At 34.1% G+C, this 24002-nt stretch overlaps 2 pseudogenes; both read left to right on the top strand.

Moving 5' to 3' along the window:
* Positions 1 to 14165, top strand: part of LOC149572329 (putative E3 ubiquitin-protein ligase XBAT31) — a 98946-nt pseudogene extending 84781 nt beyond the window's left edge.
* A 728-nt stretch (positions 14166 to 14893) lies between these two features.
* Positions 14894 to 18594, top strand: LOC149572330 (squalene monooxygenase SE1-like; annotated as a pseudogene).
* Positions 18595 to 24002: the final 5408 nt, after the last annotated feature.

Raw genomic sequence — 24002 nt, forward strand, 5'->3', positions numbered from 1 at the left:
CCCCTATGAGATAGCCATTTTTTTGAAGTTTTGAAGGTTGCAGAAGGTTTTTTTTGGTCTCTAGTTCTAGTTATAGAGACAGAGGGAAAGTTTTTAGGGTTTTGTTCCCACAGAGGTAGGGTTAGGGTTTCACAGTGCACTAATCCAAATCTTTTGCAACTCTATAGCCCAATGGATGCATAAGGTCATTGGTCACATGCATAGCTGGCTTGCATCCCCTTTGAGTCGCTAGAAATGTTACCTATTTTGCCCCTCGCCAAAATTTGAATTTAAATGCAAGCCTACCCAAACGGTCACCTTCCATTTTTTGAAATCCCCTGGAAATATGAAAAAATAAAACATTTAAAACTTATGGCATTTACAAGTTTGTTTCTCTCGGCCTGCAACTTTTTGTGCCATCAGATCTTGCCTAGATCCACGATGGGTGATTTCCTGCATTCTCCAAATGCATTACCTTTGAGTAATATGGGGAAGCCCCTTTGTGACACATGGATTAGTGGGTCCTTATTATTCTATGGGCCACAGAGGGGAGAGCTACTAGCTAAGCTAGCAATTCTATTGGCGCTCACTTTCTCACATTTTGAGTTTTGTCAAACTTCCTGACAATGTGAGGAAGTGCTTTTTGGTTGCATGGTAGGTGGGTCCATCTTCTTTGAGCTGTCATAGATAGGGTAGACAAGGTGGTAGGGTGAGTTGGCAATTTGATTGGCACCTACTTTCTTGCATTGTTTGTTTTGTCAAACTTCCTAAAAATGCGAGCAAGCACCCTGGTGACACGTAGCAAGGTCGGGCCAAGTTGTTTCAAGGCTACAGGGTGGTGCTAGTTGGATGCTGAGTGTTTTGTGGGCCTAAAATTTTTGAGGGGCAAGCGCAGTATATAAGGATCTTTCACGATCGTTGATCTCATGGAGATCAATGATTGATGCTTTCTCGCATTATGAAGATGTGAGGACTTTAAAAAATGTAGGTAAGCACCTCAAGGACACGTGTCCTTGCATGCCTGGCCAAGGTATTAACAGTTAAGGGAGCAGAGTTGGGACTGGTAGTTATATCGCAGTCACAGTTAAGCTAGGAGATGGCATAGTTGTTTGAAAATATATGGTCAACCGCATGGAGACTTTACGGGGTGACAAAAAAAAAAAAAATCATTGGCCCACGTGGTCTATTCTTGTTGCAGGGCTTAGTTGACTTGCTGACCTTGCTGATTCATGAGCTAAAAACGAAGGGAGTCAAGTTTTCTTGCACAATATGATCTTCATGATCAATTTCAACCACTCTCAAATGAATGTTGAATGAAAGAGAATAGTCCACCACCCTAGTTTATCTATCTACTTGGTTAGAACTATTTAATGGCATCATTTTTGTCTTCTCAGGGCCCTGTTTCAACAAAGATCATATTTCATTGCATCTAGATTTGTGCCCAAATCAAATTTTCTCCAGATCTTTTTAGAGACTTAATGGCAGTGGTTGTAGAATAATTTCAGTTGGAAAATATCTCAATTATGCCTAAACTATAAAGGAAAATTTTGTAGATTTTTAAAAGGTCAACTCTTCTCTGACTTCTTTGATATTGCTCTGTAATTTCACTGTAAATTCCCTTTACCTCTGAACCATATGACATTCTTATTTCCTTAAGCTGTTGATGTAAAGTGCAAGAACTATTTGCCTCTCATTGATGTATTGTAGAGATCTGCAATCTTGCATGACTGTATCTCTTTTGGCCTATGAATGGTATATAAGTGAATCCTCTCTTTCCTTATGTTATTCATTTGGGTTTTTTGATCTGCATGTGATTGTTGGATTAAAGAAAGTCTAGATGGGTATATCTTTTGGTGTCATGATGGTTCAATAGTGCATGTATGGGCAGAGATTGGTTTGAACACTCTATTTTGGTGCATCACCCCCTTAGGTTAGAGTAGGTAGATTTTCTTTCATGCATTCTTTCTCCCTTTTCCTCTCCAAGAGTAGCTAGGTGCATCTTGATAGTAAAGGAAGTCGGCCTTCTCCAGAGACTCAACCTCACAGTTCAAGTCCCATAGCTTGGAGGTTGTTTCCATGTTTCACAAGCTTGTCCTTAGGTAAAAACTTTGGACAAGGGTGCAAACCTCTGTGACAAAAGTCACCATCTAGGGCTCTTTTCTTTGATCTAGTGTAGACACCACTTGTGGTACTATCTCTATTCACATCATAATGTTTCTCTTCTTACTAGTTCATAAATGTAGCATCTATAGGAGGAACCTTTGGCTACCTCTCAGCATCAACATAAGATGTATGTTGTGCAATAGAAGCACCTTGAACCATTAATGCTTGATTCATTGTCCCATTAGAGCATGTAGCCTGATTGTGTTGCTGATTACAAGGGTAGCACCAATCATAGTCTACTGCTAGGTTATTTTGAGTAGGAACATGCCTCTAACATTGTTTGGAGGAGGAGCAATATTCAAAGGATTAAGATTATAAGGCCTAAAAGGTCTTTGGTTATAATTTTTCCTATTATATTGGTATTGGCCTTGAAACTACTATTGAGCAGGTTGATTTGAAGTTTGATTCTATGGTTGGGATGGTTTCCTATCTTGATATCCTCCTTTCTTAATGTTTACTAGCTCATTGGTAAGGTTTTTACATGAGGCTTTCCATCATTTTTTGGCCATCTCTTAGGTCTTGTAGCTCTGATGAAGGGCCTATAACTACTATTTCCTGACTTTGGATGACTGGTAATGGGTTAAAAGGTGGTATAGCTAGAGGCATGTTAGGTTGAATATCTAAATATATAGGCATTGGAGGCCTAGGAGCAATTTTAGCTGCTTGAATAAGACTATTTTGAACTCTTATAGAAATTTCATAACCTTCATAGATTGGATCATAAAAAAGATATCACTATTTAGGCTTCTTAAATAATATAGAAAAGCATGCTCTGTTGAAGGCCTAACCTGCATTGGTATTCTACTCCATGTTCTTTGAAATCTATAATTGAAATCTATCATCTACTCATGAGGAGCACATTTTATGGTTGTGAGCTACTCAACAAGAGACAAAAAATCTGACTTGTCTTCAAAATGCCTTGTCAAGATGTCTCCCAATGCATCCCAAGAATTGATTTAGCCCACAAAAAGGCTTAGAAACAATTGTAGAGTCTTTTCTTTAAATGAAGCTCCAAGGAGCTTCACAACAACATCTTCCTCAGTGACATGATGCATGTTGCATAATGTGGCAAAATCTCTAATATGCTTGAATGTTGTTGTCTAGCCTTCTCTAATGAAGTCTAGTAAAATCTTCAAAGAAACTAAAGGGATATCATGATGTTGAGAAAAAAGTAGTGGACTCCCTTGATTGAAAGGGATGAAAGCGAATTGCCGAACAACTCTTCTCATTGGAGCAGTGACTTGCTTTTCAACAATGATAGGAGATTTTGGTGGAGGAGTAGATTTGGCACTTCTAGTATGAATGAGGGTATCCTAGATTATTTTAGCTATTCTACTTCTCCTTCTAGGTGGGGAAAATTCTCTATATTTAAAACTTTTAGAATTACTTCTTGTTTGCATGCTTCTCATAAATCATATGCACTCATCTTTTCATAATTAGAGTCACTAGATGTGTATATTATTTACCTCTAAGTAGGTTGATTCAATTTTGTACACATCAACAAAAATGAGAACTAGACTAGATTCTAATTTAGTCAACTTCGAGTAACATGGAAACACTCATAGGTAGTGGGAAGTACTAGGGTTACGAGTGAATCTCTAGGTCATAGGCTGGTTCCTTATGATGTTTCATTGATTTACTTCTTTAGACATAAATTAAAGTGGAGAGGGAAAGGGATAGGAGGATTATTTGAAAGTAGATGCTGAAAAAGTAAATGGGGTGATGCACCAAACATCAATGCGAGGATAATACTGGAATAACACAATAATACTCTTGAATAGCTAAAACAAGCATAATATTGACCAATGGGAGCCCATAAATAAGTATATCATAAGGAGTAGAGCACTTTAGATAAGAGGTTGAGGAATGGTAACATTCATAGTTAACTATTTGAGATAAAGTATAGATTCACGACTTATGACCCGCATGAACATATCCCAAAACTCTCCTTGCAAAAAAAATTAAGACATAGACTCAGAGATTCAGAATAAATCACAAAATTTATATCAAATTAGTAATTCAAGCAGCAACGATATAATAAGGACTCATGAACTATTCCTTTATTCAGATTTCAAAGGTAGTTCCACAACATTTCTTCAGACTGACTGCAAGAAAAATGCAGGAAAAGATATGAAGGACTCAAAAGAGGTATCAACCACACTTATTTTGCATAAAAGCTTCCAAAAAATGCCAACCCCCTTGTTTCCACATGCTATAAATCCTTATAAAGAGAAGTATTGCAACAAGCTTCGAATAGGAGGGGCACATGTGAAAAAACTATTAGAAGAGTACATATATTCTCAGAAAGTTACATCTTACATTTACTATTTTTGTATTCAGGTAAAACTAGAAAGATGATCATGATACATTTGGTGATATTTTGCTATAGGAACTTTCCCAACTGATCCTATTTCCTCTACTTCTCTTAATCATGAAGCTCTTCTAACTGTATCAGCTAATAGAGCCATGGTATATTAAACTACTTGTGCCACTTTCATTTCTCGTCTAGAGCCATTTGAAATATCTAGTTCTTCCTTTCAATCCCTTGGCTCTGATTCATCCAGGATCAACTCTTTATTTTTTTATTCTAGCTCTACAACCTGGTACTATCATTTTTTGCCACCTTTGGTCAAAATCTTAGCCAAATGCCTAGCAAGAGCCACGTGTTATAATTTGATAGGCCAGGGTCACCACCTTTCACATCCTCATAGCTATATTTTCATGTTGGCTAGGTTGACTTTCACAGGCTCGCAACTTAAACTTTGACTCAACCTCTAACCCTAGAAACAATGCAATATACAGTTTTTCCATTTCATTGCATCAACCTTAGGTCAACATTAGCCTAGTGCGATCATGTGACAAGATGCTCTTTATTTCTTTTTTGAAAGAAGAATTTTGAATAAATTCATGCTTCTTCTATCGATGATATTATGAAACTCATTCAAAATGTGACCCTATCATTTCTATTTGACCTTTCAACCCTCTTGGAGTGTGCTACATGTTGGCCTTTGATTTGTCTCCCTCTACTCTAGCTTCAATAGTTGGGCCACTAGGACATGTGTCTCCTCTTTGTAGCTTCACAATCAAACCCAGGGGTCAAGCTTTTAACCTCACAACCATGCAACCAAAGAGGAATCACATTATTGCAATCTTAACCATGATTTCCCATTAACTCTGCGTGACCTTGAAATCAAAGGCATTTCACTACTTCATAACTTATCTCTTGAACTTAGAATTTAATCTTTTGACCAAGTGTTTGAACATGGATTTGACCTTTTTTGTATGACTGTGTCACACTGTCACCACTATTTTGAGGGTTAACCCATAGCTGCTCATGATCATGTAGACATGAATCTATCACAAGATCATGACCTAAACTTTGAGCAAGGCTTGATGGCAAACATAAGACATGCTAACTCAAATAGTTATAAAACCTAGGGATATAGGAGATAAAACATGATTGGTACTTTTACACATCCCTCTCATGTATGCATGGCATTTAATGAGTCAAATATAAGAATTTGAAATATGGTTACCACCCATAGATGAAAAGAGATTGGTCAACTTTTCTACCCATTTTGCATAGTGATAAAAATGGTAACAACTACAAATCCCAAGTTTGTTGACTCCTTCTTTAGAAAATTGCACTTCTTCAAATTTATTAGCAACTTTTCCTCTCTCAACTTATCAAACACCTTACAAATATTCATCAAATTCTTCTCTAATGTCTTACTAAAGATCAAAATATCATGTAGGTAAACAATGCCAAATTTAACCATAAATTCCTTTAGTACCTCATTCATGAGCCTCATAAAAATTCACAATGCATTGGTTAGCCCAAAAGGCATGACTAACCAATCGTACAATCCTTCTCTTGTCTTGAAGAGAGTCTTATACTCATCTCCTTCTTTGGATTTGATGGTACCCACTCTTCAAATCTATCTTTGCAAAATACATACCTCCAATCAAACAGTCCATAATATCATCCATCCACAACAATGTAAATCTATACCTAATTGTGATCTTGTTGATAACCCAAAATTTATGCATGTCCTCCATTCTCCATTCTTCTTTGATCCTAATACTACTGGTACAACACATGGACTTGGGCTCTCCAAAATCAACACCTTCTACAATCACTCATGCACTTGTCTATTCAACTCCTTACTTTTTTTTGGTGTCTTTTTGTGTGTTTTCTTATTTGGAGAACTGACTCTTGGAATCAAGTCCATCTGGTGACTAATTTTCCTCACTAAGGTTAATCCATCATGTACATTATCTGACATAATATCTAGAGATTCTTTCAAAAAATATGCTACTTCTATAGGTACCTCCTCTACTTCTTCCTTACCTTCATTTGGAATTACAACAAAACATATATACTCATGCCAAATATCCTTGAGAAACTCCTTCCTATAAAAAAGACATATTTTGGCAAAACTACATATCTTTCCTTCCTTCTCCTTCAATGACTTCAACTTATGTTTCACTCCATCCTTTGTCAAAGTGTAGGTATTTGCATGCCACTTCAATTTAACTATCATCTGGTCCCATCTTGTGATTTTGTCCTTCCTTCTTCTATTTCTCTCCAACTGAATCTCCTGTCACTAGATCTTTACATGACCTTTTAGTTTTTACTTTACAAATTTGACCCTATGAATCTCCTACCACCAGATCTTTGCATGACCCTTCAGTTTGGCCTTTGCAAATTTGACCCTATCCGAGTCTTCAATATCTTCATGCTCAAAGTATTCCTCCAATTCATTGATCCAATTGATCAATTCCTCTGAGTTAAGATTTCCCAAAAACGTGGGAGCCTCAAACTTTGGGTCTTTTTCCAATCTTAGAAATGACCCTAAAAAAACCTATCTTCTTCTAGGTTCAAAATGGTCACTTCTTTAACATTTGCTTCTTCTTCTTCTTCTTCACCCTCACTTTCATCTCTTACGACAATATTCATTCCTCTGCTCATTTGTTCTTCCAATGATTGCATCTATCTTTGTAGGGCTCTAAAACCCTTAGGAATAACACATGTGACTCTTCCACCATACTATCATCCTGGAGGAATTTTCACGCTTCTGCTAAAAACCTAGTCCAAAATTCCTCACAATCGGCAATCTATCCACATGCTCAGCCCAAACCACAATCCTAGTGCAAATTTCCTCCCAATTGATGATTTCTTCAAACACTTAGGAACTCCCACTCTGATACCACTTGATGAAGGGTGCTCCCTCTAATACCACAAAAAATAACACAAATTGTGAGAATAAAATATGAGCTTCTTATTATCCTCACAAATGTAGAGTTAGAGAATTAGAATATGCAAACCCACATGGGTGCCTTGCTTACAATAGCCTACAATACAGAGCTACGACTATCACCCAGAACTGCCCTAGACAACCTAAAGGCCTTCCTTATATAGGCACTTTTTTCCACTTGGGAAGGTTCTAGACACTAAGTTCTAACCCTTGAGGTTGGCCAACCTCATATTATATTATTTCATTACACTTTATTAAATATGATCGAGTCAAGACAATTTACAAATAACATTTTTAGATGGGTCCACTTGTGGAGACCATAACTAGAAAACTATTGACCCAATGTTCTATTATCACCCCATTTTGGAATCCTCAATTAGCAATCTACAACCCACAAATGCACAAGCATTCATCGATCAAGATTTTTCCTTGTTTTAGAGGCATTTAGCCCTTCATCACTAGACCTAAAGTTTAGATAGCCAAAATTCATACTAAAAATATTCAATAAGTGGACCAATACATATGATATGATGATAAAACTCATCCAACATGCGGATATGTCAAAGATGAACCTCCATATATGAGATTAGAATAGTTTGAGCACATAATACCAACTTACTAAAACTAGAAAGCTCCCTCAAATAACAACTATGTATAGGAATAACCCTTATTAAAAGCACAAAAATTGGAAAACTAGAAATAGAAATATTTTTGGGTGATTCAAGATTGCCCTTATACCCAGTATGCTCCTACATCACATATGACATTGATTATTGCCTCATGAAATGAAGAATTGAAATTTGCTTTAGAAGGTTTGTTAAATCTTTAATATTGCGTTGCTTGATTGCAAGGTAAATTTAAGTTCAATGTTATCAATTTCCACAATTTATAAAGAAATTTCTTGAAAGTCTTCATGATTAGATTATGGGTGAATTTTTAACATCAATGTTTTGAATCACACTCTATGATATGTAAGAAGAAGTTGCAGAAAAGAACTATATAAAGGAGTTGAGAGGAAGTGGATATATATAAGAAGCATGAAAACCAAAGAAACTCAATGATCATGCAAAAGAAAAAAAGAACAAAAATAAGAAATAAAATAATAAGATACATAACATAACAATAATTATCGAAGAAAGGCATAAGCAAAAATTACAAAGAAATGCAATAGAATACAAAAAACCAATATAAAAAATAATTAAACATAAACATGAAAGTCAAAATATTTCTAGATATGTCTAAGAAAATTTTAATGATTATTTATATATTATTTAATTGCATACAATATATTATTTCCTAAATACAAATTAATGATTTACAAAATTAGATATATTTATAGAAATAAAAATACATAATGTATAAAAGTTATATTTATTAATTATTGTTCAAGGTTTTTAATTAAATTACCATAAGAATCGTATAAAAACTTATTACAATAAGTTCAGCTAAAACTATTCAACATAGAGTAACTTTCAGAGTAAAATACTTTAAAGTCTAGGATCACCACTAGACATTACTTACAAAGTAGTAAACCCATTTAATCAACTTGGGAATGTAGCTAGAGAGATATGATATTTACAATGCTATCAAACCAAAATGTATGGAAAATTATCAATTTCAAAACATGCTATTCATTTGTGATTGGGGCCCATCCATCATTGGAATCCATTGATTGTAAGAAGGCTGAATCAAATAGTTCATCATTCCATCCTGCTAAAAGATAATCATTATTCAACTTATTATCATTACTAGCATTGATAATTGGAGTAGAATGATCATTCTTTCAATTTGCCTAATATCATTTGGGTCGATCACATCTTTGAACTAATTGAGATACTAGAATGCTTTGACCTCATCTTTATGGATAAGCAATATACCATCTTGGACCAGCATCATAAAATGAACCATAGAGATTTCTTGAGAAAGTGACACCTGAGACATAATAAATAAATGTGTAAGTTTACGAGTAAACGAAGTAAGCCCTCTATCTTTCTCCTAAAAGACCTCTTCATTTCTTCCTTTCCAAAGTAACCATAAGATCTCATAGGTAAGAATAGACCAAAAAGAGTTAAGTTTAGAGTCAAAAGCTTCAACATACCTAGCTAAAATTTCACTCTAGGAGAGACCTGATTTTGAATTCCATACAATAGGATTACCTTAAAAATTTGACTAGATCATGATACCAAAATCACAGTGAAAAAAAACATGTTCAAAAGATTCAATTGAATCACAAACCTTGCAATGTATAGGAATACGACCTAAGGACTCCATATTAGATCATAAAGCAAGTATTTAAAGTAACAATAACCATCTAAAACATATTTTTTTGGCCAAAAATACTCCAAAGAGAAAGACCACTCAGAAAATGGGGAACATAATCCTCACCCTTGGATCACTCTTTGATAGATTTCTAAATTAGAGACAAGAATATTATATATTTGCTTTGAAGTTACTTCATTAATCATCATTCCATCACACCACATCAATTGTTTGAGAAAACTATTAGAATCAATAACTTTTGATAAACTACATATGCCAATTTCCTTGCAAATTAGTGTATAAGTTTTTTTTCAAAGTTTGTGTGATGCCATGTCTAGTTCTAATTTCATCCCATGTGCCCATCTAGTTGTCAATCATTAGATCACTAATTAAAGACACACCCAAAACATTCCAATGCTTGTCTAAGAAACTCTATGTAAGTGCCAAAGGTTTTCCATTTAGGTATAGTCCCACCAAATTGATCTATTTGAAACAACATAAGATGGAGAAGAGCCAAAAACCATTCTAGCTAGTAGAAATATCCTTGAATCCTTCGACAGGGTAGCAAATACATTAGATCCATAAACCTTGATTTGAAAATCACCTAATAATATTTCACAGAATGGAATATTTCTCCATCTTTTACCTTTGGAAATGATAGAGCATTGAATGTTATGTCTAATTAGAACTTTCCAAGGCTCATTGCCATATATAACCTTTAGAATCCACTTAGAAACAAGAATAATAACATGAATTTTTAGATCCTTCAATCCCAATCCAACATATTGTTTAGTTTTACAACACCACTACGAATTCACACAATGTCTTTTTTTGTTACCCATCCCATCAGACCACAAAAAATCTCTTAGTACCTTTTCAATCTTATCCATTTGGTGATTTTTCATCAACCAAGTAGAAGCAAAGTAGAGGTAATGAGATGACAAAACTTTCTGCACAACTTGAACCATTCCCACTAAGGAGAGATAGTGGGTTTTCAATTTAGTATGCTTCTTATGTATTTTATCAAAAACCCACTCCCACATATCTTTAATTGAAGAATTTATAACAAAAGGGATACCAAGGTACCTTAAAATCTTATTAGGGCCTTTCGATTTCCAACACATCGACTGTAACCAATTAGGAGGAGAGTCAAACCAACCTATACCTGATGATTTATGTGGAGCAACTTTGGCACATGAGGCTAAATAGAAAAAATGAAGTCTATCCAAGGTTTTACAAAAATTTACCTCCTCAAGTTCTAGGAAGAATGTAGTGTCATCGACAAACTGGGAATTTAGTAAAGTATCTTCATTAGAGAGGAGGAGACCTTTAATAGGAGGACCAAGGGAAGTGTTGAGCTATTATTTTACATGATGCTTAATGGCAGGAATCCTTTTGAACTCCTCTCTTGAAAAGCTAATCTGGGATCAAATCCAAGGTTTTGGGTGATTTTGCAACCTATTGGAATCCACTCAATAGAAGATAAATGTGAGTACATGAGGAGGCCTTTGCTGGTTCGACCAATTTTGGATAAGATGCTAAGTCTACTTCCTATCTCAAAAGAAAAGGTATCCACAAAAGGAAATATATTTTTGTATTTTTTTGTTTATAATGAATGTTGTTTTAACTATGCAACTATATGAATTCCTAAATTAACCAAGTATTTATAAAAGAAAATAATGAAGTTAGGGAAATAAGAAGCTTAAGAAAAAAACTTGAAAAGTAAATCCCTGATGAACATAAGCTACAATACATCTATGAGTTAAGCCTCTGAAAAGATTGGTAGGTAACCAGTGGAAATAGGAGCAACACTTCCTTAATTCCACTGATGCAATTGTTAATGGGAATTTAGTAACCATAAGATGTTTCACTTTTCGTTAGATCACAAGGCTATGAAAAGTGTGCTCATGTGAGACAAAAAGCTATGCAGGAAAAATATGTGATCTCTTCTCCAACTAAGTACATCAACAAAATTTGTAAACACATGGCAAACACCAAAATTAAAAGATCACTCAATCAAACTAAAATAATAAAATAATTGGCTCCATTATACCCCATGAACATACATTCACAAAACATAACACACTCCAACAAGAATAACTACACTTAGAATGAGAGCACCAATAACATATATTATTGCATTAGAATAATAGCCCAGAATACATATTTAATTCCTCAATTTATAGGCAATATTCTCCTCAATTTGTGTTGAGAGTTAGATATTCCTTCATGCAAATACATGCCTAAAACATAATAAAAAAATCTAAATATATATAAACTAAGTCTCTAGGAGGTGCTAAGTAGGACTCCACCCTTGTTTATATCATTTAATGGGTGCATAAGCCTTTACATGTCTTAAAACAAAGAAAGAAGAAGTAGAAAAGAAGAAGGAAGCAATCAGATGATGTAGGAGTCTCTGGAGATGCCAAAAATAGAAGCTCAACCTTCTCTGGATGATTTTAGGAGTTGAATTGCCATCAAAATGCATTTTCGGTGCATGGAAATCTCTAAATTTGGAACTGGCAGTTAACTGTTGGCGCACCTCTAACTCACTAGAACATTTGCACTTGTTTTTCTACCAAATTTTTTGACCAAAGCTATTATTTCTCTTTTTTTTAAGTTTTCATCCCCGAGTTGGTAAAACATGTCCTAAGTTTTCCCAAGTTGGTCAAAATTCTGACCAACTCAATCACATAACAAATAAATCGCAAGTTGGTCAAAAATGTTATAACAAAGAAAATATGAATGAAATTATTATTATACCGAGCTTCATTCCCACGTAGGTTGAAAATCATGGGTAATAGGCTTGCAATCTACCTTCCCCTCCTTCTTGACCCTAATATACTTTTATTCTTCCATGTTGTCTCTGCCATGATTATTGATGGTAGGGGAGCCAATGTCCATGATTGTAAACCAATAGGAAATGTCATGGTGAGGAATTCCATAACTCATTACAAATACAAAATAATTAGTGATGGTGATGGGGTTTCTATATTTGGGGGAAGTCATATTTGGGTCAATCATTGCTCATTATCTGGTTGCGCAGATGGACTCATTGACGTCGTTAAAGGCTCCACTGCCATTACCATCTCCAACAATTTTATGAATCACCATGATAAGGTTTGAAATTTTCAATCTCCATTCACCCATGTTAGGTCTTGTTTTGGGATCCTTTCTGAAAATGAACAACACATTTTTAAGTTTTAACACATGGAAAATTTAGAGAACATTGTAGTTGTAACAAATTATAAGTGTCATAATGGATGATGAGTGTTAAGTTTCTTACATAAAAAGTATCCAAGTTTGCAATTATATTTCCTATCTTGCATGATGCCTATCTTATAGGATATTTTCTGACCAACCAATCTTGAATGTTTTCCTTATAGGTGGCCCGGGAGCACTCCTCTGCACTTTATTGCTAGAGGAGGCAACTTGGATTGTATACAAGAATTGTTAGCTTGGGGTACAGAACATATCCAACGAGATTCGTTAAGATAAGATCTTGGTTTATTTTATTGAAAATAATAAATAAAATGTTTTACCTACATACTCTCAAATTTATTATATTTTTTTTTTGTATTTGATTAGAAAAATGTACAACAATCTAGTGATATGTAAGGGTGCTATGATGTATTTATTATTGTTTCTTTCTTGGTATACCTTATGTAGTAGCACTAAATTTTTAGCATAGAACGTGTGCAACATTACTAAATCTGAGTGCAATAGAGCCGTTAGTTTGGCCTTCTCCATGGAAACTTATAAGATAACTCAATCTTGAGGCAAAACACTTTTTGGAAAAGGCCTTGATGGAGGCAAATTGAGCAAGAGAGAAAAACATATTGTTTGGGTCTGTCTCTTGAGCATCTTCATACACATCAAGAAGATAATATCGATGATTGTCTTTCTGATGCAGGTTCATCCTTATCATTTCTTTATGACTTCTGGCTTGGAGTTGGATGGAGTTAGGCCAATATTTGGAGATATAGGATTATTCAATAGAATTGTGCCAAAATTGAAGTTAAAATTATGTTTTTTAATTTTAAATGCCAATAATGGATACTAAAACAGATCATGTGTTATGAAAATCTGTAGGATAGTGATAGTGGGGTTTGTTGCATTTTCTTTGATCAACTATGTACCATTGAAGTTAAGGATTGTGGCCAATGAATGTGTGCTATTTACACATTGACATTGTGCTATCACAATAAACAAAATCCTACCATAGCAACTTCTTCTTCTCCCATCTGCCCTTTCTATCATAGCAGTATCATGCAACTGGTGGTTGTCCCTAAAAAGGAGTCCAATGTGGACACAGAATCTTCCAAGATGCACAAACCAAGATAGTCAAAGTGTTTCAACAAAGGAAGTAGTAGCTTCAAAGGTCTGTTAGCAAAGGGATCTTTTGGAAAGTTAAAGGGATAGGGATCTAGAAATTTTTTTGATTGTAGTGATTGGATGGACAAAGCCTTGATATCTAAGTTTGGTGAACAACAATTACACCCTTGAATGGCAACATATCATACCAATCTTTGTCCCTGACCTGGTTCATCATGCTCATTCTCCTTGCACAAATTTTGGAGAGCATTCAACAATCCTACCATATACATATACATTGAAAACATGTTGGTGAGATTCACAGGCCTCTTTCCCTAGTCAAACATCTCCCAAACTGAACCCATAAAGAGATGTCCTTCTTCCTCTCTCACACTCTTAAATGACTCGATCCTTTTGGCTTTCAACAATCGTATCACACATAGTTTCCTCATGTGTCTCCAATAAGGCTCATATGGAGCCATTGCCACATCCTTGAAATTATAGGTGAGGTATTTCCCTATAGCCATTGCAAGTCTACTAGAGAACACCATTTCATGGGTTTTCAACAACTCTTTTTCCATAGTAGAAGAAGAAACCACAACTCATAATGGAAAAGAACCAAATTTCAACATCATAATGGAACCATATTTCTTAGCCAGTTCACAAAGGTCACAATGAGGAAACTTTTTTAGTTGATTTAGATTTCCAATGATGGGCTTTGCATCAACCCATGGTGGCATGGATGGAAAGAACCAAAATCCAGAGCTAAGCCATAGGTTATGGATCCAAATACAAGCTAGAGTGTTACTTTCAAAATAAGGGTAGGATTGATGCTTCTACTTGCTCTACCATTGCATTTCTCTCTTTTCTATAAGTGCTACTTTTTTTTGGTCAACTAGGTTTTCAACGTGCCTTTGCTTATGTCTGTTCTTGGTTTGGACTTGCTCAGTGGGTTGGACTTGCTTGGTGGGTTGGCTTTTCTCAGTTCAGGTGAATCTGACCTCCCCATCTCCGTTCTTGGGTTGGACTTACTCTATGGCTTGGCTTACTTTTTTACTGGGTTGGACTTGCTCAATTTAGGTGAATCTGACCTCACCGTATCCTTTCTTGGTTCCCTTGTTTGTGAAGGGAATTTTCTATATTTTACTATATTTTAAGTATTTTTGTGGGTATGTTAAACATTTTTCATTTTTGTCAACATTCTTACACCAAAATCTTTGGCATTCACATCTATCCTCATATTGTAGTCTTCATACGGTCTTGGAACTAGGTGTGCTTGATTGATTTTAGTGCAAGTCACATATCTTGTGGTGTGTCCAAAACAATAAGCATCAAACTTACCAACTCTAATTTAGTGTCTTTGCCACATAGTGGGCATGCAATAAACAACAATGTAGTTTAATATCATTTCAATTTCACTTGTTCATGCAAAAAATTGTCTTCCTTTAATTACTATAGTAAATATTGGAATAGGTAGAACCACATATGGTAGCATGCTCCTCTCCATTTAATTCTGAGGAAAGAAACACTCACAAACAAAAGTACCAATAGTTCCAAGCTCAACAATAGGAAGACATGAGACAATATATTAATAAATTTCCAATGCAACTTTCATTGTATCCAAATCTCTAGGAATAAATTCCTCTCTATAATGCTTTGCTAGTATGCAATATTCTTGCTAAATACTAGGAAACCCTTTCATCATATGCTTCTTCTATAGTGAATTTGGTCCACCAAAATGGAAATCTCCATGCCATAAATGATATAGCTAGGACTCATCTAAAATGTTTCACTGAGCTTCTTCTTGGATACTTATCAATGATTGTAAATACTAGCTTGTTCTTTAAGAACAGTTTACACATTTTCTCTATCTTCCATCACTTGATAGCAAAATGACCATACTTTTGCAATAAAAACATTGTAAATTTGTCTTATCAAACCTTTAGTTTCCTTGCTAGATAGCATTCCCCTAGCAATCAATTGGATCCCCATTTATCAAATTGATCAAATGTATGTGATCAAGTGAAAATTCATATTTTTGAGTGACATTTGAAGTAAATATACTAAATTTAACCATTTTGGGTTGATAGAATAGTTGGAAGATCTCAAAAGTTGTCGAGTGACTTAGTAACTTTTGTTGACAACTTTTCACCAATGGCTAATTTTAGCTAAAAATTTGGTTGAGAGTTGTTGGGAAGGCTTAGATTGTATTTAAAAAATCATGTACATGCCCAAAAAGATGGTGTGGAAGGATCTGGGTTGTAAGACAACAAGTCCGATAATGCAAGATTTTCTCTGCAAATTGGTGGTTGCAAATCTTATTTCTAATTGAAATTGTATTGGACATAATATAATATTATTCTAACATTCATTTGGTATGGTTTGAAGTTCATTTAAACCATTATTTTCAATTCGCCTTAACTATTCCTATAGACTATTATATGTGACACTTTCTTTGCAGTTTGAGAGTTATCATGTGGATATGACGCATTCCACTTTATGTGGCATCATTCCTTGTGGAATGCATTTGGAATGGTGTCTTATAGGATTTTATAACACTATAAGTGTAGAGGAGATCATGGACATTACATGTTAATACCCTACGGTAAAGGGTTAAAAGGGAAACTATGCATTCTCAGTGCCATGTATTGGTCTAAGTGAGATCATTGAATGAGAGGGTAATTTTATGAATGATTATGTTTATGCAAATGAAAACAAGGTGTTTGATTGATTGGTAGTATCTTGATGTGTTTGGAGCCATGAGATTTAGAAAGCCCTAGTTTTGTAATCTTAAAAGGGAGGGTTTTGTGGTTAGGTGTGAAGATGGGCATGACACCACTCAATACCTAGGAAGTTTAAGGTTTGGCATTGTCACAAGATTTTTTGTGGGTGTAGAGATTTAGAGACAAGTATTAAGAGGATTCACTTTGTAAAAATGGCCTATTTGGGCTAGTTGTAAAGGCTACAAGGAATTGGTTATGGGGGATGGTTCAAAGTACCTATATTTGAGTTCTAGATATATTCAATATCTCTAAAAAGGGTATTTGAAATTGTAGTTTGTTTGCCAAGTTTTTTGTAAGGTTTGTGAGTGGCTGAAATACCTATTTAGGAGTTCTAGTAGGGATTAAGGTTATTAGGGATTGGCTGAAACATTTGGTATAATATTGATTCTAGGATTATTCTTTCTAACATCAAAGGGAGGGAGGGAGGGAGGGAGAGTTTCAAAAAACTAGTTGAATATTAGAGTTGCATCCTATGTATATGACTATGTTGTTCTCAATTAAAAGTTTCCATATAGTTACAAGAAGTAAAGCCTTATTTTATAATGAGAACTTCTGCTTGATATACGACAATTTAAGATTTTTTTCCTTTTGGTAAAAAGTAAGCCTTTCTTTTGTGTTGAGCTTTATACCATGCACTTATTATAGCCAATATTTTCACTATATTTATATGTAGGTAGATGTTCCTTCATGTTTTGTTGGTGTGTAGATCCTTCTCCTATTTTGTTCTATCCTATTAGCAACACAGAGGTTCATTACTTAGTTGATGTACCAGGGCAAAAGGTTCCATCTATTGTCAGTGGAGAAATGTATAAATATTTACAAACTATGGTGGCTTTTTAGGTATTGGATAGAAGTTGGACACAATTCCTTGTCCATCAAGATTGGCTTTGTATTTATTTGGACATGAATTTATTTGGATATACTGGATATTAAAATGGACAAAATAATTTACAGGACCTATTTTTATTAACTATTCTTTCTTAAAGATGGTGAGATTTGTTGCATTAGAATTCTCTAAATTTATTATGCAATGTATTAGCTACCCAAGCAACTACAAACACCATTCATAACTGCTATTGAGAGTGGTAATATACGAACCATGTCAAACAAGATCATGCTAGCCTCACCATTGCCTAGGCTTGGAGCACTTCTATTGGGGGATGCTTTCAATATGAAGCATCCATTAACTAGTGGAGGAATGAGTCTTGCATTATTTGACATTGTCATTCTTAAAAGGATTTTTTAAACCTCTTCATAATCTTCACAATGCCTCAGTGCTCTGTCAATATGTCGAATCATTTTACACTCTTCACAAGGTATTTACTTGTAATAGCTAGAGTAATTTTGTCCATTCAAATAGTAAGAACAATTAGTCTTGCAATAAAATGTTGTTGCAATTTCATAAATACTGAAAAATTGTTAGTCTAATTGTATCATTTAAGGCTATGAGATTTTAATTAAGCCACTCCTGCATCTAGATTTATTCTCTATGTAAATATCCTATTTTAGCTATGTTCTTTATATAAATATCCTTTCTTTTTGTCATTTGTTACTAATTTTAGAAAATTCTCATTACATTTATTTAGCTTGTTGCATCAACTATAAATACATTGGTAGTTGCACTATATAAGGTCTTTTGTGCTTCACCTAATCAAGCAATGAAAGAGATGCAACAAGCTTGTTCTAACTATTTAAGTTTGGGAGGCATGTTTTCAACTGGACCTATGACCCTGCTGTCTGGCCTCAATCCATGACCACTAAGCTTGGTTGTACATTTCTTTTTGGTGGTTGTATATGGTGTTGGCCGACTACTATTACCTTTTCCTTCAGCAAAATAATTTTGGCTTTGGAGCCTGCCTAATTTTTGTAAGTGCATGATTATTCTGTCATGATTTTATGAACTCATTAATGCTTACCTTTTAAGCATGCATTCTCTGATCAAAAAAAGGTTATTCAAATTTCTTTGTTTAAGATTCTTAAAATTGAGTTCCCTTCTTAAAAGATACAAACTAGAAATCTAGCTAATAATTAATTATGATTTTCTATTCAGCCATTTTTTGATTGGATATGAAATGTTACATGTCTGTAATTCCCCCAAAAAACCAATGGCATTTCCTAGAAGAGCTTCTTGTGAATATTATCTACTACTGTATATTTTCTTGGATAAATACATAATTTGCCTATTATGTTTAAAGTCTAACACTTGATTTTTCTTATTATCTTTCCTTCTTGACTAGCAGACCTTTCAAAGAAGCATTTTTCAATTTAGTGCAACCTTTCTTTCATCCTTCTTTAAAATACCCCTTCAATACCATTTCAAAATTAAATAAATACTAATAAATGCAATTTTGAACTAAAAAGCACTTAGAGAATAGATAAAATACATTGGCAAGAAACACAAATGACTGTTGTGCACAATTTGACTACAATAGGTTCATAAGCATAAGAAGATGCAAGCATTAGCCAATTTTAGTGCGAAAGATTTGGAGCTGCAAATTATTTGTTGAACTCTTGAAATGGAAACTAAGGCTTTGGAGGAGGCATAAGTAAAGTAGCAGGTGGGCTAGGACAATGATATCCACTTGTAATATTCAAAAGTTTAAGGAAAAATGTTGATGACATTTGTTGGTTGCTCTAATGTTGTTCCTATGTGGTGATGGTGATTGAGTTTACTACAATGATGCTTGAGACTTTCTTGTTGGAGTAACTATTTATACAAAGATTATGTGATGAGAGAGCCATAAGACTTGCGAGTTGGCATGAATGACTCTCCTATGTTAACTCTTGAATAAAGGAATACAAGCCCATATGATCTCTTTAATGAATCAAGTGAAACAGACAATAGTTTAATCAACTCAAATTAGTGATCCATGCATCTTGGGGATGATCATCATCTTGAAATTGGAGTTAAAGTGATAAATTTGATATTTGAAGAGTGTTCTTTGGATAATGTAAAATGTGTAGTTGATTTTTGCTGAACCTATTTGATAGATGATTACTATTTTACTTACTAAATTGGTCAAGTCAATCCTAAGTTTGATCCTAAGGCTACAAGCAGAATACAATCTTTTGACAAAATGCAGACATCTTGAAGAACTTTTTTAGCACTGGAGGAAATAGAGCAATTGCCAAACAAAACTTTTGAACTTCCCAATTTCCTTGTTGTAGACTCATATCACCTGGAAACTTGAATATGGCCACTTTTATCATCTATACACATATTGTTAGAAGTGCAAGTCAATATCTATATATGCAAAGAAAATAGAGAAGATGCAGATATATACTATGTAATCTATTGGAGTTCATGATTTTTTATTAGCACTTGTAATTGGTTGCTGTCATATGCAAGCCCTAGTGTAAATTTTAATTATTTATCTTGATTTTGAAGGTGAAATTGGAGCTTGTATCCTCATGTAGGGTCACCTACCTCATCGACCTAGTCTTCACAAACTTTGAAAGAAAACCTTTTAAAGGTTTGCAGTGTACCTATTTCTTGCACATATTTCTTTTTAGGACTGCTTTCATTTCCTCTTAGCAATATAATCATGCTTTATGCATACTAACCTTGTTCTCCACATTTATGGTGACCAAATGAGATATCAAGACAACTCTTTTGGCATCAATAAATCCATTTTCTATAAGGCTTTGTTTGATATCTTGAAACTCAACTAAGCCAAGAAATCTGCTCTAGTTGTATGCTTACTTCTTTCACCAAAATTCCTACACTCTATTCACTCCCAACACTACTTTTTCCAGAGTTGCTAGGTACTAGCCATCAAAAGTTTCTTTAAGGCAATGACTGAGATTGAACAAAGAGAAATGGCTCCCAAGAGCCTTCTTACAGCTCTGGACCGTTCCAACCATTTGCAACAACCAATGGAATATCAACACTATATAGAGAAACATTTAACTAAACACATGCACTAAACAATAGCTAATACACTATCATTCTTTCTGCAAGTTTGAACTTGTTTTATAGATCAAAAGCATTTTTTGTATAGTTTGCAACAATATAACAACTTTGTAGTTAGGTTTTAAATTTGGTGTCTCTATGTTTAAGCTTTGGTAGTTTTTGTGTCATTAATCTTCTTGGACTAGGCCCTTTAGTTCTATTGAAGTCACTTACAATGCCTTGCAAAGTATAAATAGATTAAAGCTTTGGACTGTAAACTTTTTCCTATTTTTTTAATTTTACTTTTCCTTAGACATTGGATTATTTGGTATTAGTTATTCACATTGCAGATTTTTCAAGGGAATCCCTTTTCATTTGTAATAATTTGAAGATTTTTTTCAAAAGAAAAGTTTGCAAGGGATAAGTTGGTTACATCTTGACTCGTTGAATCTTTCTCAAGTTCCAATCACTTGACTTTAGCCAGTTGTACACTAAGATCATTGAAATGTTGTGGTCAATGCTCTTGCTTTGCATTCTGTTACCTATATGAAATTATGGTATCAAAATTGATATTTAAATAGAAATTAATATATGATGTACAAGGAGCAAGTTAGTAAATGTGCATGTTAGTTACACCATTTATTATAGCATAAAATTTCTAGTGCATGGTTATTTGTTTATTGATAGGTGTGTTTTTCTTATAGAAAACTGGGCTTCTACATTATGTTAAAGCACAGTTGTATAGATTTGTTTCAACTCAATTACCATTTCTTGCTGTCTCGTGTGGAACAATATAATAATTTTATAAAAATCATCCTATTATTATCCAAAATGAGCACATCATAAAGTTAGTTAGTCCAATGATGACATAGTGATAATGATTTGAGAAAGATCTTAATGTAAGGGTTTTGTTGGGTATCTAACATGCTCTGAGGGGAATTAATTAGGTTTCTACAATAATGTTGAATTGACAATTTCTATTTCTCATGTTCTCATGGTGATGTACATAGTATCTTTCAAGCATATTTAATAACCATATCTTTTTGTTGAGCTTTTGTCTATTTTTGAAATAAGTAAATTGACAAAATATTCATAATTAGAAGTGTCAATAACTCAAGAATGATTTCCCTAGAAGGTGAATGAGATATTGTTCTTGCTAAGAAACTGGCTTTGTTATTCACTAGTATGTTTTGTTAGCTATACATGAAGTTTCTTGTTTATTTGGCCTAAACAATTTGACTAGTTCTAAATTTAAAAATGTGTTTCTTACATGGGTTCCTATGGAATCTATAAATGTAATCTATTTTATTACTTTTGTTAATTATTTGTATCCTTATTCTCACACTTATATCCAATATAGAATTGAGAACTTAACTGAATTTTGGTCAAGGATAGATCTACATTGTGTTATTTTATGTGTTGCATTTTTTCATTTTCATTTTTTGCTCCTGGAGTAGGTTTCAAGTCTAAACCTGTCTTATTGTTCTACCTATTTCTTACTAGAAACTTGCCTTGCAAAGAAAGTAGTACCACAAGTGATGTGATCCTAACATCTCTTTAAGAATCTATTTCTATGAAGTTAAAACACAATTTTCTTTGCACAACAACATCTAGTTTTAGATGCTCATTATTGATTGTACTTTGCTTCTATATTATTTGTTGAATAGAATTTTCTTTTTTACTCAAAACTTTAAATTTTTAATGCATTAAAGGGTTGATGATCCTCCTGCCTGATTTTTTTTTAAAAATATATCACTATATCAACATTGTAGAAGATTAAAGCATTGTGCACATAGGTTGATGCTTCCTATATTTGGTTGTATTGATTATATATGAGCATATTCATTTTACCCAATTAGGATTATCACATAGTATCGTGCATACCTACTACTTGGAAGTTCACTTATTTGTTTCCTAATGATCATCTTTGGCTCTTTTTTTCACTTCCAAGATAAATAGGTAAACACAACTGGTGATACAATGAATGCAGCTAATCTTATGCATTCCAAAAATATTCATGGTCCTAAATCATTTAGAATTCAAGTAGCAACAAATTTTGATGGGGACTCTTTAAGATTAGTATCAATGAACTTGATACACATTCTAGGATTGCAACCTAAACAAACACAATGCAATGAACAAAAGTAGAAATCACCCAAGGAAAGGAGAGGGGTACTTCAGGATGAGCCTACATTATAGCCAACTACAAGAAATGTAGAAATGAGAAGGAAATTAATTGAAAGACAACTTTTTCTACTTTATTTTTATCATTCTAGTAAATGTTCAACTCCTGAATGTGAATGTTGGAATGGTGCATAGATTGTCAAATACAAACTATGGGCACACATAGTTGCATTCCATGAAATCCAATGTAGTTATCCACATTGCAATACATCCAAGACTCTTATTTGACATCATAAAAAATAAATGTTATCTTTTCTGTGGTCCTATACGTACTAAATTATTCTCTAGTAGATACACTCAATCATCAAACCTTGGAGCATCAAAATCTATAACTATTGGGCTAGTTTCCTCTATTATCAACAGTTGTGTTAGATTTAACATAAATTCAGTGGAAAATTATAGAGCTTCTATGTTGGATACAACACTGGATGAGCAACCTCCAGTTAAATGGATGACTAAACTTGCCTCTTCAAACTATTCACAACAAGAAGTAAGAAGATCATGGGCATCTGCTAAAATTCCATGTTAGATGAAACAGATCACCCGAACAAAATCTCAATTAAGTGAGTAGGAATCACATATTTTGAAACCTGGTCCATTGAAGTCCATCTTGGCCCCTTCTACATGTGACAATTTACATGATAAACCAACTCCAACAAAATGGAGGAAGATTGGACCCACTTTGAGCTGTGCTCAGTGGGAAGTTGACTCTAGGATGATGAAGTTTGGTTGATTGAAAACTATAAGTGTAAAGCCTATATCACCAATTGTAGAACAACCATTAATATAAAATCAGTCATCAACCCTTGGAGCAACAAAGTTTATAAATAGTGTGCCACTTTCTTCAAATAGCAATAGTTCTGTGGGATTTAACATAAATTTAGTGGATAGGTATAGAGCTTATGTGCTTGATACAATGTAGGATCAAAAAAAATTTCTATGTTATATCAAGCAATTGTTTCTTATCCAAGCCATTTAATTTGCAACCTTTTAAATCTCTGCAAAGATAAATTTGGAGCAGGAGAATTTTTCTTCTCAAAGGTGTCCTCTAATTGTAAAGCATCCACTCCATTATCTATTGAACTAGATATGTCTTTTTTGTTGAATAGATAATGGAATGGATGTTTTACAATTAGAGGACACCTTTGAGAAGAAATTTTTTCTTGGTCC

This window comes from Cupressus sempervirens, chromosome 2, assembly GCF_028749045.1.
Source record: "Cupressus sempervirens isolate cs-2001-9-10 chromosome 2, ASM2874904v1, whole genome shotgun sequence".
Lineage (NCBI taxonomy): Eukaryota > Viridiplantae > Streptophyta > Pinopsida > Cupressales > Cupressaceae > Cupressus > Cupressus sempervirens.